The sequence below is a fragment of the Dromaius novaehollandiae genome, chromosome 6 (assembly GCF_036370855.1).
Source record: "Dromaius novaehollandiae isolate bDroNov1 chromosome 6, bDroNov1.hap1, whole genome shotgun sequence".
NCBI classification, from domain to species: Eukaryota; Metazoa; Chordata; class Aves; order Casuariiformes; family Dromaiidae; genus Dromaius; species Dromaius novaehollandiae.
Genome location: NC_088103.1, coordinates 20,106,340 through 20,121,316, shown reverse-complemented (window position 1 = coordinate 20,121,316; position 14,977 = coordinate 20,106,340). Strand labels below are relative to the sequence as shown.

The window sequence follows — 14,977 nt, the reverse complement described above, 5'->3', positions numbered from 1 at the left end:
AGGACTTTGCCAAAAGCAGTATTTGTGTCCGTGTCGTCCGCAGGCACTACTTCGAGATAACGTGGTTTCGGGCAGAAACAGGAGAGCACAAGTTGCTAACCAGTCCCACCAGTCAGGCTTTCCACCCGCAATAGCGGCTGCTGGTTAGCACGAGCTGCTCCCGCCCGAGCAAGAGAAATGCGAGTCTCGGCTTCCCTTGAGCGGCAATCGGAGGCAGCGGCGCTGCACGTAAACTCTGGTTACCCTCCGTGGCGGTGTCACATCCGCTTCTTGCAATGTCAGATGCCGCCCGTGGGATGCGTGCTGTTTATGGCCTGGGGAGGACGTGGGGTTTTAAGAAAGGGGAAGAGAGTCGCTGAGGGCAGCATTGCGACGAGCCCGGAGAGCGCTCCTGACCGAAGCGTGCCTGCGCAAGGGAGAAAGGGAGGGTCAGGTCGCGTGGGGAGCGTGCATCGCCGCTGAGGCTGCACGCAGTGTCCTGTTTCGCAAAACAGGGCGTTTCCTGCTCTCAGTTTCCATGTTTGCTTTCTCGGTGAGTTTCACGCTGCGGTGCTCGGCCTTCCTGCCTTCCCGGGGTGACGCTGGCGACCGTGGCGTCGCCTGTCTGCTCTCTCGCTCCCTCTCCCAAGCGTGCGCGTGGGCATTGGTGCGATCGCAGAACTCGCACGGTTGAAGCCAGGGCACCGCTTTCCGCATCCAACTCGCGCGAGCTTCCCAAGCGGCCCGCACCGTCCGTCTGTGCGGCGGTCTCTATCCCCAACCACCCGGATGCAGCCTGGCGTTTCAGCCAAGCCGCTCCGACGGCGAGTGTCGTTGAAAGGCTGCCGAGCTAACGACCCGGTGATGCCCGACACGCACGACTCCCGAATCTGGCCCCAGCTCTCGCGGCTGAGATTTAAGCAGACCCTCGGCAGTACCAGGCGGCGTTACGTCGCGAGGGTTTGCGCGGGGTTTGCTGGGGCCGCAGCCAGCAGGGCGTTCCCGGTGCCGGGCGGTGGCGTGGGCATGCCCGTCACTGGTGCGCGGCCGCCACGCTCCCAGCAGCCCGGCTGCCGCCGCGCCCAAGGCAAATACGCTGGGAAGTCGGGCTCTGACTCACCGCGCGTGCTGCCTTTGAACTCGGCCACTTTGTAATTTCTGGCAAATGGAGGAAAGATGACCGGACAAAACAAGTCGAGGGAAGAATATATCTTTGCTTTCCGCTAGCCCGTTTCTCCCTCATCAGCTGCCAAGAGTAAGCTTTAATTTATAATAGAAAAATAAATCTAGCTAGACTTTACGTACAGAGAATTGTTTTTAAAATGAACTTTAGTTGAAGGAAAACACTGTCTTATTACAGTCATGTTTTTAAACTATATTAGCAGGAAAAATCAGATATTTAGAGCGGAGGTGAGAGATGAAAGGCAGGCCAAGGGCAGAAAGGACTTACCCTGCACTGAAGGCCCTCCGCCCCGTGCTCTCTCCCCCAAAGCTGAGGATGGACACAGAGCAAACTTCAGCAGGCTGTTTTTGCTGATGCTGCCCTAGCGGGTTAGCAGCAGAAGCGTTTGATTTGGGGGTTTCATTGCGTTTCCCTGCCTAGTGGGCCTTCTCAGGCTTGAGAGAGCTCGTGCAGGCAGATGAAGCTAGAGTAAATCTGCAATAAATCTTGCATTTCTCATACGCTGAGCCAGATCCTGAGCCGGTGTTAGTGGAGACAGCCCTGGTGGAGTCGGCCTTTCCGCGGCACGCAGGCCGTGCCGGGACACAGTCCGCTCCCCAAGACACACGGGCTGTTGCCTTCAGTTTGCACCCAGTGCAACGACTATTCCCCCTTCCTGGGGGCCTGCTCTAGGGAAAGGCTTAAGGACCTTTTAGAGGAGGAGTGCTGCAGGAGTCAGGGACTGTATGCTGACTACTGCTTTGAACTTGAAATAGTCCGTGTGGCAGAAGGCCGGAAAGGCCTTTCCGCTTGCAGGCAACAGCGCTGTGGGTTTGGACATTTCCCTTTTCCTTCCCAGTCTCTTTTCCTGCGTCCTGGCACCACATGCGCTACATGTTTGTGTGTGGGCAGTGAACTAGTTTAGGAAACTGATCTGTCCACAAAAACCCCACTTCTTCTTTCGGCCTTCAGCCAGACTGCGCGGTGAAATGAACGGAGCTGCGCAAACGCCCGTGCTGGTGTGAGCGGGCTAATGCAGGGGCAGAAACCAACAGCGAAGGGCAGCGTTATATAAACCAGCCCAGCTGTCAAAGCATTATGGGCTGAATAAAACCCCATGGTACAAATGGAGCAGGGTGGAAAACTGAGCAAAGAAGATATCCTAAATGTAAGGCTCGCTCAGTTCAGCTTTGTGCTGTTGGCATAGCTAATGTGGGTTGAGGTATCAGAAATCAACCCCCGTTATCCTCTCTGCTCTTTGCTGCAGTGTGCCCGCAGCTCTCTTGGTGCCTCCAAAAGAAAACTTCCCAGTTTATCCCCTCTAATTCCCAGTGGCAGTGTGGGCACACCGAAGACGAGCTCCTCCTGGAAAGCAGCCGCTCGCAGGCACCCGGGTGGCAGAGCTGCGCTCCGGCAGCAAAACTGCACCAGCCGGAGCAGCGGCATGGTGGTGTCCCCCAAGCACGGCTGCCTTCCCCCGGAAACCATCCAAAACCTTGGGGTGGCGGGGAGACTGAGCAAAAATGAGGGCACAGCCGTGTCTGTGGTACGGTTATGGAATAGACGGTCACGCTGTAAAGGAGAAAGCCTGTGCTCAGGCTTATCTAGTAAGCAAATACTTATACTGAGGTTAAGTGAGAACAATGGCTTCAAACCACCGTCAGTCGAATAGATGATGGATTACATAGAGGTTTATTTCTATATATTAGGGACTTAACTATGCATTGTGATGATATTGTGTCTGTTCGTTTTTTAAAGCAGACTTTCTCTGCTTGTATCCTTTATTGATATTCAAGAAACTAATCATCCCTTACTGTTCAGTATAATATTTTCTCACTTCAGCCAGACAAGCAGCCTTTATTGTTTTTGCATCTAATTACCTGCTAAGGAGGTGCGTAGTTCTGAATAAAATACGCAGTTGAGTGATAGGCAGATATTTCTTTTATCTGCAAGACAGAAGCTGCTGAGAAAACAAATATAGTCTTTGAAGTGTCTTGATCAGCAGAAATTTCAGAGTAAAAACAAAGCTAGTGACCATGATAAAACTGGCTTCACTGTGATAGGTAAAGTAAATACTCTGGATGGAACAGGATTTGACCCAAAATTATTTGAGGATGATGAGTGTGCAGCTTTCAAAGTAAACTGTCTCATCTTTTCTGTGTGCTTCATGGGAGGTTAACTGTCTTTGTGTAAAATAACGTGAACCACTTCTGCAGACAGTGGTGCATCTGTTTTCTCTTGACGGTTTTGATCAGGTCTCTCTTGAACTGCTCAAACCTGTGTTGAGGCCTCAGACGATGCTTAACTCTGGTTTGGAGGGGCAGATTCAAATACTCCTTGTTCAGCGATGTCTTGTGGAGCAAAACTTGTTCACTGTGAATAAGAACACTACTCTGTAATGCTCTGCAACTTGTAGATATTAAACAATGTTTTCTGATATTTTAAAAATATTTCTATCCCAACAATTCTAGAAAGAAATAAAACTATTAAAGGAAAAAAACCTGCTGTGGCAAGACTGGGCTCTTCAAACAGAAGAGATAAAAGATAAGACTTTTTTTTTCTTCTTTTTAAGTCACGATAAAAGTTGCGGTACTTCTGAAAATCATTTGAAATACTGGGCATCGGTAAGCTGCTTTACCTTTTCTGATTCTCCTATGTTAATGGTAATTTGTGTGACCAACTACACAACTTCCGATATTATTTTGTCTTTTTCATATCTCAAAATCTGGTTTTGATTGCAGCACTTTGCACCCAGCATAGCAATTTTAAATGTCCATTCTATAAATGCTTCAGCATTGTGAATTTCTACATTCTCCCCACCTTTTCCTATTCTATTAAAACCAGCTACTCTCATTTTCAGAACTGTGCGAGATAAGTGTAAAGGAAGATTGCTACTTCTATCAATTATAACAAAGAGCTGTGAAGAAAGAAACAGACTTGGGCTTCAAGCTTCTTTTGTAGATTCAAAGGCTTGACCCTGAATCTTCAAACAATTTCATTAAGATACTCACATTAAGAATGCTATTTCTGAGTCAAGGTCTGATGGAAATGATTACGAAAGGTCTGAATAAGTCTATTTTGTCTAAATGCTTTTCTTATGTTCTGAATCAGGTTTCCTGTTTTGAAAGATATAGTAACATTTACAAATTATAGAATGTGACAATGGCAAGGTTTCTTTAGGTATGTCGCACGGATGGCTAGAAGCATGAAAATTTTATAAGAGACTGATTTTCTGCTTGAGTAAATGAGTTCAGCTATATTCTTTAGTACCTGTATCTCTGAGGACTCAAAGGCAGTGTAGTGGATGATAATGATGGAAATTTGTTTGAGAATTCATATATGTAAAGGAAATACGAGGGGGGAGGGGTTCCCAAAAGTTATTTCTTATCCATATTATGAATTGAATATTAGATGATATCTAATTACTTCACCTGGAACACAAGCCTATAATTGATAAAAAATATTCCATGTTCAGCCTTCCCCAAACAGAAAAATTATATTGGGTTCTGCAGGTTGTATGACCAAGGATGGCTGATCATTTACAGCAACATTACATTATTAACTCATTTTCCGTTTGGAATCTCCTCTAACCCCCATGCCTTTCAGAAGAGCTGCTCTCTAATTGTTCCTCAGCCTATTCAGATGAGATAAGACAGGACTTTTCTAATTAAAGATAAAAGAGAACCAGGAAATCTCTTGGCAGGCAGTCTAAAAGTTGTGAATTGAAGGGATTTAGTAGCTTGGAGGAAACCTCTATTCTTTGACAATCCTTTTCCTAGCTAAGCAAAACTTCTCTGGTCCTTTCTCATCAGATTTCCTTCAAATCTTGGTATTCTTGAATCTCTCCTTCCAGTCACACCTTTATAGCAGCAGTTCATTTTGCATAATTATTGCTGATCTTGCTGATTAGGTTGTCTTCTCATTCAGGCTCTGGTCTGGTATGCAACAGGTCTAGGACCCACACAGCGGGTCGCTTCCTGGTGCAACTTTGAGTAGATCATTTGATAGAAAGATCTGACCCACCTTCTAATTTATTTCATGATGAGCCTTTGTACAGATAAAACTACACTTCGTCAGATATGATTACAAACTCTATGTAATTGGTTACTTACAATTCACCTTCAATTTCATTCTCATGAAATAAATGCCCCAAAGTGCTTTATTGAAAAAGTCTTCTTCCATTTTATTTATACAGTATTGGTTTTTATTCCATTACAGCACTGAACTCCCTTTTTGAGTTTTAAAATTTGAACAGAATTTTGAATCTCATTTTCAATTGGGATGTGTTAGATAAAGGGAAGAAAAAATCTGTGTTATTTTCCTCCGCTTTTGACCAGCTATGAATAAAGGGACTAGGTTGCAACACCGTAAAAAGTAGAATGGAGCAATGTGGCATAAAGGTGGCTCCAAGGTGCAGTTTTTGAGAGCAACATGGCACACTTCTGAGGATGGATGTCATGTTACAAACGTGAATGTGACAATGTAAGTGAGGTAATGCAACACCTGTGATGAGTCTGGACCAAGTCTTCTCTATACCCGTTGGGGTGGGAATGACATCCCATGCTCACACACCAAAGTCAACAAACATACTGCAATAAAGGAGACTTTCTCTTAGTATAACTTTCTATTCAGAGTTTAATTGGTGAATATGAGCTAAAAGAGCTTCTGTTCCTGGTGTAAGCCAAACCTTTGTAATAGGCTTTCCCGTTACAAAGGCTTTGCCAGCAGAGCTATAATGAAGACAAGCCCTCAGGCAGGTCCAATATTCAAACTTTGGCTCCTCAAAGGAAGTAACAGTTTACTAGGAACATTGCTGTGTAACATGGGTTTGTCTTGCCTGGAGAGTTTCCATACCTTTTACCTTTTTTTAGTCTTGAACTGGGCACTATGCAGAAACAGGAAGTCTTTAACAAAGAAGTGGTGAAAAAATGCCACTTCTTTGGGATCATGACCAGGTGACACACAAACTGCTATTGTATCAAAAGGAAAGGCAACATCTGCACAGTATCAGCTAAAATTTATGTCTTACGATCTGGATCCCCTGACGGGACTGTGTGTTATATTGTCTCTCCTCAGGCTGAACACAGAAGAATTCAGTATAAGCCACAGTGGCATCCTGGATTAATTAAGACTATTGTCAAAATTGCTTAAAATGAAGCAAATTTGATCCAATCCATCTGATGAGAAATGAATTCTTTTTGGCTGGCTTAATAGATTTATCAGGGAGGTTGTTCATGAGGTTAGTAAAAGTGCTGCACTATCTCCTCAGTCAGCTTCTTACAGCAGTGAGTAAATCGAGCCTTTCTGGACTCTTATAAGCTATGTCTTAATTACAGAAGAAGGTGGTAGTGTTCAGAGTATTATAAGGAGACTAGCATATGAATCCTAAACCAGAAAACTGAAGGATTTGAAGCCTTTCTGAACATTATTAAGTCCACTCCAATGTACCAGGTCTAGACCACTTGATGTTTTTATTAGGCAGTATTGATTCTAGCAAACGCAAATTATCCCTAGGCTTGACCTGTTTGTTAGCAGTGCTTTGCCTCCCCTAAGCAAAGAAGCTGTTAATTCAATTAAAACATGTCATACTTATGCAGTATTAACATGTTCACCAGGGAATATACTAACATAAGGCTGCTAAACCTATTCTACGTTGTAATCCTGAAGCCATTTCTGGACTTTTTCCTCTTAAGAGGAGAGGTTAGTTAATAATTTTAAGTTTTATGTAGAAAAATGACAATATTTACTAGGGTAGTGTTAATTGAACAACTTGGCTTGGTTGTGGAGGGGAAGGCAGAGGAATTTATAATTCTAACATTAGTTAACAAGTACAGCAACATCTGGATACTGGAAAACAGCTGAGACCAGACTAGCTCGTGGTAAGAATACTTCCCAACCTCAAAAACTGAATGCCTAGAACTACGTTCCTCTTATGGACGAGTAGCTCTAACTATTATAAGACCAGAATGCCATCACTAATGGACTAAAATTGGCTTGCAACATGGCAAAACTGAGTCTGGTTGCCTGACCTTGCTGTACCTTATTTGTGCTTAGGTGTGTCCAGCTCCCTCTATGTAACATGAAGGAAATGATTTCTTTTCCCCTAGTTTTGTCCGTCTGCCCTATTTAGACTGTAAAGTCTTTGGAACAACTGCCGTCTGATCTAATGTGTGTGTACGGAGCCTAGCACAATGAAGGCCTGATCTCAGCAGGAGCCCCATCTGCTGCTGCTGAGATAAATGATCATTTCAGTATTGGTTGTTTTTTTTTAATCTCTTTAAATTACCATAAATACATTTTTAAGGCCATATGTTTTCATTCTATATCCCACTCCACTAAAGAAGTCTGGGGTTTTGTAGAAATATAATTATGTAACCATATAATTAAAGACAGCATCATACCCTGTACATGCAAGGGGGTTTAGTTGAGGTCAAGTGCCAGATTGATCTGCCACTTTCTAGGTTTCAAGTATCTAAACTTAACTTTAGAAAGGTTGTTTTAAATATGTTTGTGTGTATGTAATTTTCTATTCTCTTAAAAAAATAATTCTATAGAACTGCCATGCTTCAGGACTAATTAAATTAGTTTGCAACAGAAGAAAGTGATTCCAAAGAGACCCATTGGATTCTGGGCCTGGGTGCCTGGCATTGGATGCTCACCAAGGAAATTTTGAGGAAGGAAGCTTCTCATTTCTGGTAAAGAGGCAGGAAGGAGGGAGTATGGGCCACAGGGCCATGTGGCAGCATGGGTGGAGATTAGCAAAACTTTATGGGGGAAAAGACTATCTGTCTTTTTCTGCTGCATCAGTGACCAGGTGTTCACAGTGCAGCCTGTGGGACTGCTACTCCTTTGGCAGTGGCATGAGCCTGACACTACGCTGTCCTACTTCGGTTATGGTTTTGGCTGAATACCAAAAACTTCTAGAGTATTGCAAATGCTTTAAAGGAAGTGACGAACACCAAAAGTCAATAACTTACTCAAACTGGAAGAGGAATATATAGGCTGAGCAAAAGCCATGTCTCTAATCACAGGTGTTTTGTCACTGCTGACTTTCAGTGCTTCGCCGCAAGCAATGGAAGTGTTGCAGCCTTTCCGAATAGACCATGAGTTTCTTTAGCAATAGAAATTATTTTTCAACCTGGATGTCAGGACTACTCTTGTTTACCATGTACCTGCAGCTGCGGATAAGGGTCACATCTCTTGCCAGGCCTTTCTCTTTCAGGCTTTGAAGAATGAGGTAGCTCTTGTATTACCTGAGCACAGAAACTTGACACTGTTGTAAAGTGCCATGTGGGACATATGTACAGGAGAGTGCATGGAGAGGGATTTCTTGAGACAGTTCCCTGTAGCACATGGTTGCATAGACTAAAGACTCAGAATATCATTATTTATTTTGGTAAGCGTTTCCTGAGCATAGAAGCCTGGAGCTCCTGAGCTTTCATGCAGTTAAAGGTAGCTCAGGATTTGTTTTGTCATGGTCGTGTTTTAAGAGTTGTGTGGAGTTTGTTGTTGTTTTTTCTGAGCTTTCTGTTAGGATGTGTGGCTTTGGGGGTCTTATTATTTAGGGTTTTTTGGGGGGTAGGGGTTTTTTGTTTAGGCTTTTAACCTTAGAAGAGTATAGAGCTTTATATACAGTAAACTCTTCCTCCTTCAAGAAATACAACTAACAAAGATCCCTTGTAAGCATCAGGTGCCAGAAAACCAAGGTAATTGTCTATAATTGTGAGATTCTTGTTAACACTACGGTTTGCTCAGCTGGATACATACGTAGTGTCCATTTCTGCCAATGGAAGTTTCATATACAAATTGAGGGGACAAGGGGGCCATGTATGTTTAGATTTATTTACATAAAAGTTTGGATTTTTTTCCTTTGGTAGAAGACTGTTTTTTAAACAGTATCAAACATTTATAAATATAAAATGCAACAATCAGAATTTTTTACAAGTTATTGAAGTCCGATTAGATTTCTGCAATCTGTACTTTCCTGGTAGTAAGATAACTTGCCATTATCAAAAGAAAATATTTTTGAGGTATTTCATATGTAAATTAATTTACTAAAAAAAGTAATTTACTAAATTACTTTTATTATTTAATTAATTTACTAAAAAAAGTGATGGCGGCCACCTTTTTTGAGACACCACTGGGTATCTTTGCCTTGCGCTCACGGAGCAGTCCCTGCTTCTCCGCAAAAGGCAGGTTGCTCAGCGCCCGCCAGGATGCTCCTCTGCCCGCTCGGGCTCCCCGCGCACGGAGGCTACCTGCCCCTGCAAACAAGAGGCATGGTGCCACGGTGAGTGGGGGCAGGAGCGTCCTTTAGCTGAGCGGGATGCCTCGTTCCCCATGAACGGTAGGGGTGAGCCGAATGTGCTCTTCCCTCCTCTGTGGAAAGCGAGTGTTGTCTCGCAGGCTCCTTGTGAGTTCCTCTTTGCAGGACAAAAAGCCAGATTTTTTTTTCAAGCGCTTATCGTCAAGAACAGAAGGGACTAGATTTTCATGATGGGTGACGAACCCTTTAAATCTGATCACACTTCTTTGAGTAGTGTCTCAGGCATGTTTAAAATTAGCCTGCTAAAACGAGTATGCCATTTCATGAAAAAAGAAGTAACTGGTTTTAGAATTGCATTTTATTCTGAATCGGGTTCCTCTTCAAATACTTCTTCCAAACTATAAATATGGAATATTTTGATGCCTTTTATCTCACAAAAGGTCATGTCCATGTGGACCATGTCTGCTTGGTCCACTCCATGGACATCAGTAAAGTCAAGTTTTCATCTGTGTAGGTAACCAGGCTGGACTTTCCTGATAAACTGGCCAAAGGAAATGTTGGAAATGGGTAGAGAGAAATGGAGGATACAGTACAGTTTCCCTCAAACGAATTATAAATGTGCAAGCCTCTTCATTCGGCTGACTATGTCTATGAGCAGAGCTCCATGAAGTCAGAGCTCGCACTGTGGACCAGCAGAACAGTCACCTGGCTCAAGCTGTGTGTTTTCTCTAACTAAGGTTGTTTAGCAAAACCTTGTTTTTTTTTCCTCACCCCACCCCCAAAAATACTGGCTTAAAAAAAAAAAAAAAAACCTCTAGCTCCCAATGCTCATGCCATCTCCTTTCTGCTGTATATTCTAGCAGCAGCAGCCTTTCTTCTAGCCAGCTCCTAGCTGCACTGCCCCCATGGCCAAGTGCCAAAGTGCAGTAAGGATGTGGAGGGACTTTGTCACACACTGGTGCATCAGGAGCAGTGATAGAAACATTGAGCAAAAGTCTTGGCTGGTAAGAGCAGGCCACAAGCAGCCGGGATGGACTGGGGAGGAGTCAGCCCACGGCAGAAGGGCTGCGCGTGCCGAGGTCCGGCACGTGGCACAGCGGTCACCACGCTCTGGGGCCACGGCTGGCTTGGGAGCGCTCAATGCCTTGCCCTTCCGCTCTTCCTTGGGGCAGCGGGGACGGGGAGGCTCAGTGTCTTGAGCACCATCATTTCAGCACTTTGGCTTTCTTTCTTATTGCATTGGATTATTAACCTCTCTTCCCAAATGGACAAAGCCTGGCACTTTGTTTTCCCTTGGCAGAGCACTCTGCCTCTCTAGCTTTTTCAGCGCATTGCTGCGTAAGGGCTATTTTCTCTGGGAGGTGGGTGTGGGGGGTATGTATATGTATACATGCACACTTGCACAGAAGGATAAGTGTTCCCTTAAAGAAGGGGGGGGAAAAAAACTGTCAGCAAATTATCTCATCTTATTTCAGCTATCATAATCTCCTTCAAGCCTCAACAGAACACTCATACATGTTTGATCAAGTCACTATTAAAGAGAAATATTGTGCTATTCATGCCAACTGGACCACCTACACCTTGGTATCACTATAATTATTGTCAAATATTATTGTTACAAGAGTGCACAGAGTGTGTACATCTATCTTTAATATGGCAGTGGTCAATTTAATGGAACATTACTGATTAACACGGCCAGCACAGAATATGCTAGCATACCTTTAACAAAACTTTATGTTACAGTTGAATGAATTACAGAACACCTCTTGAATGCCTAGTGGCTGGCATTGTGCCAGAGCCTTTAAAAATTGAAAATGCAGCTTGCTTTCTCTGTTTTTATAAAGAAATCTGAAAACAGAAGCACTGACCTTGGCAAGCATCTTACACGAAGTTTTCCAGTAGGCAAAAGCACTATAAATCAAACTGGAATAATCCTGTGCATGTTTTTGTTTTCACGTGGGCTGCTAGGATTGCACTTAAGGACTTGATTTTTATTATTAAAGGAATGTTTTTAAATCATCAAGACCTAGAGCATTTTGTGAGCTCAGTCCAAATTTCATCATCATCTTTTGCAATTTGCCTAACGCCCTGGCTCTGTGCTCCCATGAAAATACAATTTATTTCTCTTGCAAAAGTCATTACAGTCTATGAGAACAAACAAAGAAACCTGCAAAACTGAAAATGAGCAATAAAATCATGACAAAATCTGCTACCTAGATTCTTTCCCCTAAAGCAGAAAAATAAAATAAACAGCGCTTCTCTTTCTCTCTGAGTTATTATTAGTTTAGTGTTATTTATCACACAGCTTGGAAATCTTAAAAGGTTACAGTTTATTCTTCATACATGGCTTTGGGGAGCGTTTTGACTCTGCTGAGAATTGTAACATGACATTGTTTTGGAAATGAAAACTCTGAACAGATTATTTTCCACATTATCTAGATGATAGAGGTGATATATGGGACAGATTCTAGCTGGTGTAAGCAGCTGTAACTCATTTGGAATATGAAAATTTGCACCAGCAGAAAACCTGCTACTAAAGCAGAAAGCCTGGAGGAAACGTTCTACTTCTTGTTGCCTTTTTTGTTATGGGCATAGCTTGCATTTAGGTTTATACTAAAGAATATTAAAACTGAACAGAAATTTAATTTCATCTCCATGTGTTCTTATATGCTATCCCATTAATAGATTCCTCTCCTAAGCCTGTTTGCAAGCTTCGTCCTTCTGTATATCCAGGTCAGCTAAAAACATGCTCTGATCACAAGTGATTGACAAAGTCTATATTAATGTCGGTGGGACTTTGTTATGTGTTACGGTAAGCTTTGCTAAATATTGATCATTATAAGCACATACTTAAAAGCTATAGTGCTTTCCTGAGCTCCTAAAATGTTACGTCTTGGACTTGGACTGAATGTTTCTCTTTCCATATCAGCATGTAATGTTTTAGGTTAACTGAATTTAAAAGAAGTACCAAGCTGTATGTGTGAGCAAGAAGTATATGGTATTATTGGGCATTTTCCTTTTTCTGCTTTTTCTCCAGTTTTTCAATCCAGATTTTTGACATGTTACTTGTGAATACCAGCACCAGTTGGCAAGGGCAAGGCCTCAAGCCCAACCACAGCTCCGTTTCTGCCGAGGCACGGGCTGGATGCGCAAGGCTTAGAAGTGTGCGATGGAGCCAGGAGACAGATCTGCAGGGAATGGTCTTTTTTCCCCTCAGTTTTGGTTTTCCCAATGGGTTGCTGGAGCACTTGCAAAGTTAGTTACTAGTTAACGCGCCTGTTGAGTGGGCATCCTTTACAGTGGGCATAGTCGGGGCAGCCACGCAGCCTCATCCTCAGCCTACGCTTTTCTCTGAAGCGTGTTCATTGCTTGCAAATCATCCTCTTTACCTGGCTTCGTTTGGTTTGTTTCCCACCACCGCCATAAGAGCTTCTACATCCTTATTTACTCTGAGGCAAGAGTTTTGCTGTGAGAAACCACCTGAACCAACATTGGAACGAGTCAGGAAAATAAGTGCACTAAAGACTTTGTCTACTGTTCCATCAGTTGCACTTTATGTTTTTCTATGGAATCAGTTCAATAGACGTAAATCCCATAGATTGTGCTGTAAAAGTAGCCTATTTTACCTTCGCCAAAAACAATTCCTGAGGTATTTGGCTCAAACTAAAAGTAACCAGATGGGTGGTTTCTTTCTTTTTTTTTCTTTCTTTCTTTTTTTTTGATTTAACTAACCCAGGTTCAAAACATAGTTTTACTGGTACTTATGCTAGGGAAACAAATTGCACTAAATTAGCACCTAGCAACCAGCTTAAGAGTGTGTCTGATTTAAAAAAAAAAAAAAAAAGAGCCTTACTCTGAAATCCTGAAATTTCCATTTATCAAAATGAAATAACTTTAAAAGCTAGGAATTTCTTCTCAGCCGCCTGTACTCTCTAGTTCATGTTCACAAACATGCTAACCACAGCAGGAGGTCTGTTCAGGAAACAACACTATATTCTGATATCTGTGATAACAGCTAATTTTGTAGTAACTAATTTTAGTTTAATTTAAATAGTAGTAACTAATTTTGGCCAGGTTAAAGCTGACAGGCACCCTGCAACTTCCACAGGTAGCTGGTGGTGCAGCTTGGGTGGTTTTCCTTTTCCCCGCTCATATAGCTTCCGTTGTCCCTTGGGGTGTGCTGGGCGGGAGGGGAGAAGCCACACCAACATACGTTGTTGGATATAAATGTGCATCTTCTGGTAAGTGTTCTTGTACGGTCAGGAAAATTACCTCAGATGCAGAATATCTATGAGGTGTCTTGCCTAAATACGTGCATTCAGCAAAAATGCTCCTGTAAATAACAGTGGCTTGCAAACTTCTCCCTGGCTCACGAATGTCCAAGCACGGCTGAGGTACCAAGGTGTGAGATGCCTTGTAAATGTGTAAGCTGGACAGAAGTGTCATTGGCTAGATCACTGTTTCCCACACGTGGATGCGATGAGCTTTCTAGCACCACAGTGCTCAGTCAGACCGAGACGGACACTGCCCGCATCTGCATCCCTGTTGGTGGGTCGGGTCGGCAGCGCACACGGTTCCTCACTGGTAAAAACTGCCTCAGGACTTCACTGAGGAGCGCTCGCTTCCTTTGGAGATTGAAGCAGCTGCATCAGATCTCTGTCCACGTGCCCCCCGTGCGCGGTTATCATTTAGCAAGAAATAGATGGTCTGGTGCAGTGCACGGTAGTAGCTCGGCTGACAGTGCTCTTACCTCTTCAGGACAGCAGTCCAAGTTCAGTTTGTGGGCCCAGCACGGCTGTTGAAATGCCAGGACTGGTGTTACAGTGGTAGATGTGATGCACTCAGGTTGTCTGTGCTTTGTTTAGCTTCTTTTACCATGTTTATAGGGTAGCTACAGGCAGTTACTGAAATGAAAAGTAATGGTTTGGGGGGAGGGGATTGTGTTTTTTGTTGGTGGTGGTTGTGCTTTTTAACAAATACACAAACTCTGCACAAGAGCTCATAGTACAGGACATGTTTAATGTCAGTTGATGCATGATATGATAGCATATTGTGCTTCAGCAGTGCACCAGGAATACCTTATACTTTGTGTAGATATTTTGGGATGTAGGGTATGAAAGGTCCTGTAACTAAAGTCTCATCTTGCATTGAAACATACATGTTTTAGTCATCTTCCACAAGTTTGGAAACCCAGTTTTATTACATCCTCGTAGTGTAATTTCCTCATTCAACCCACTGGATTCATAATCAATTAAAGATAATATAAATAGTCTCAATAATTTGAATCTTCTAGCCTAATGAACTTGTGCAGTGTATAATTTCAATGACCAGAGAAAGGTGTAAGTGGAGGATTAAAAGAAAACTCCAAGCCATTAAAGTTTTAACGTTAATGTTGTACTATTGGACATAAAATATTGAATGAACAATATTCTATGTGCAGCTTTTAAATCTCTGCTTGCAATTATCCTTGCTGGGCTTGTATTGACTAGAATTATTTCACTCGTGTTTCAGACTTCAGTGGATGCAGTCTGCTTTAACTAGGCAGTGACCCCACTTCCAAACATTCAGTC

The 14,977-nt window shown here is 43.1% G+C and overlaps 1 long non-coding RNA gene across 4 annotated transcripts in view; it reads left to right on the top strand.

Moving 5' to 3' along the window:
* LOC112993317 (uncharacterized) overlaps positions 1 to 14,977 on the top strand; it is a 591,392-nt gene that overhangs the window by 514,410 nt on the left and 62,005 nt on the right. The window lies entirely within an intron of this gene.